This window comes from Coregonus lavaretus (genome assembly GCF_964263955.1).
Source record: "Coregonus lavaretus genome assembly, contig: HAP1_SCAFFOLD_3212, whole genome shotgun sequence".
NCBI lineage: Eukaryota > Metazoa > Chordata > Actinopteri > Salmoniformes > Salmonidae > Coregonus > Coregonus lavaretus.
This window is the reverse complement of record NW_028162595.1, coordinates 57501-60000: the sequence shown is the minus strand read 5'-3', so window position 1 is coordinate 60000 and position 2500 is coordinate 57501. Positions and strand designations below refer to the sequence as shown.

Here is a 2500-nt window from a genome sequence, read left to right as displayed (position 1 = left end):
GACACCTTTAAGGAGTAATACTGTAGTATCTTTATACTGACACTAATCCTTTATAACCCTTTACTTTAACTGAACTTACCTTTAACCCTTTACTCCTTAAAATCAAATCAAATTTTATTGGCCACATGCGCCGAATACAACAGGTGTAGACCTTACAGTGAAATGCTTACTGACAGCCTTTAACCAACAATGCATTTATTTAGGAATAGCCATATCCAGATGTCCCAGTCAGTCCTGTCTAGTCCAGCCATATCCAGATGTCCCAGTCAGTCCTGTCTAGTATAGCCATATCCAGATGTCCCAGCCAGTCCTGTCTAGTACAGCCATATCCAGATGTCCCAGTCAGTCCTGTCTAGTATAGCCATATCCAGATGTCCCAGTCAGTCCTGTCTAGTATAGCCATATCCAGATGTCCCAGTCAGTCCTGTCTAGTATAGCCATATCCAGATGTCCCAGTCAGTCCTGTCTAGTATAGCCATATCCAGATGTCCCAGTCAGTCCTGTCTAGTATAGCCATATCCAGATGTCCCAGTCAGTCCTGTCTAGTATAGCCATATCCAGATGTCCCAGTCCTGTCTAGTACAGCCATATCCAGATGTCCCAGTCCTGTCTAGTATAGCCATATCCAGATGTCCCAGTCAGTCCTGTCTAGTATAGCCATATCCAGATGTCCCAGTCAGTCCTGTCTAGTATAGCCATATCCAGATGTCCCAGTCAGTCCTGTCTAGTATAGCCATATCCAGATGTCCCAGCCAGTCCTGTCTAGTATAGCCATATCCAGATGTCCCAGTCCTGTCTAGTACAGCCATATCCAGATGACCCAGTCAGTCCTGTCTAGTACAGCCATATCCAGATGTCCCAGTCAGTCCTGTCTAGTATAGCCATATCCAGATGTCCCAGTCAGTCCTGTCTAGTATAGCCATATCCAGATGTCCCAGTCAGTCCTGTCTAGTATAGCCATATCCAGATGTCCCAGTCCTGTCTAGTACAGCCATATCCAGATGTCCCAGTCCTGTCTAGTATAGCCATATCCAGATGTCCCAGTCAGTCCTGTCTAGTATAGCCATATCCAGATGTCCCAGTCAGTCCTGTCTAGTATAGCCATATCCAGATGTCCCAGTCAGTCCTGTCTAGTATAGCCATATCCAGATGTCCCAGTCAGTCCTGTCTAGTATAACCATATCCAGATGTCCCAGCCAGTCCTGTCTAGTACAGCCATATCCAGATGTCCCAGCCAGTCCTGTCTAGTATAGCCATATCCAGATGTCCCAGCCAGTCCTGTCTAGTACAGCCATATCCAGATGTCCCAGTCAGTCCTGTCTAGTATAGCCATATCCAGATGTCCCAGTCAGTCCTGTCTAGTATAGCCATATCCAGATGTCCCAGTCAGTCCTGTCTAGTATAGCCATATCCAGATGTCCCAGTCAGTCCTGTCTAGTATAGCCATATCCAGATGTCCCAGTCAGTCCTGTCTAGTACAGCCATATCCAGATGTCCCAGTCCTGTCTAGTACAGCCATATCCAGATGTCCCAGTCAGTCCTGTCTAGTATAGCCATATCCAGATGTCCCAGCCAGTCCTGTCTAGTATAGCCATATCCAGATGTCCCAGTCAGTCCTGTCTAGTATAGCCATATCCAGATGTCCTAGTCAGTCCTGTCTAGTATAGCCATATCCAGATGTCCCAGCCAGTCCTGTCTAGTATAGCCATATCCAGATGTCCCAGTCAGTCCTGTCTAGTATAGCCATATCCAGATGTCCCAGTCAGTCCTGTCTAGTATAGCCATATCCAGATGTCCCAGTCCTGTCTAGTATAGCCATATCCAGATGTCCCAGTCAGTCCTGTCTAGTATAGCCATATCCAGATGTCCCAGTCAGTCCTGTCTAGTACAGCCATATCCAGATGTCCCAGTCAGTCCTGTCTAGTATAGCCATATCCAGATGTCCCAGTCAGTCCTGTCTAGTACAGCCATATCCAGATGTCCCAGTCAGTCCTGTCTAGTATAGCCATATCCAGATGTCCCAGTCAGTCCTGTCTAGTATAGCCATATCCAGATGTCCCAGTCAGTCCTGTCTAGTATAGCCATATCCAGATGTCCCAGTCAGTCCTGTCTAGTACAGCCATATCCAGATGTCCCAGTCAGTCCTGTCTAGTATAGCCATATCCAGATGTCCCAGTCAGTCCTGTCTAGTACAGCCATATCCAGATGTCCCAGTCAGTCCTGTCTAGTAAAGCCATATCCAGATGTCCCAGTCAGTCCTGTCTAGTATAGCCATATCCAGATGTCCCAGTCAGTCCTGTCTAGTATAGCCATATCCAGATGTCCCAGTCAGTCCTGTCTAGTATAGCCATATCCAGATGTCCCAGTCAGTCCTGTCTAGTATAGCCATATCCAGATGTCCCAGTCAGTCCTGTCTAGTATAGCCATATCCAGATGTCCCAGTCCTGTCTAGTATAGCCATATCCAGATGTCCCAGTCAGTCCTGTCTAGTATAGCCATA

At 47.0% G+C, this 2500-nt stretch overlaps 1 protein-coding gene across 1 annotated transcript in view; it reads left to right on the top strand.

The window, feature by feature from the left end:
- LOC311119111 (monocyte to macrophage differentiation factor 2-like) overlaps positions 1-2500 on the top strand; it is an 8723-nt gene that overhangs the window by 4407 nt on the left and 1816 nt on the right. Inside the window, exon 4 of the mRNA XM_084193853.1 lies at positions 1-2500. This exon is cut by the window's left edge and continues 1544 nt beyond it; it is cut by the window's right edge and continues 1816 nt beyond it. The gene's annotated coding sequence lies outside the window, so the exon portion shown is untranslated.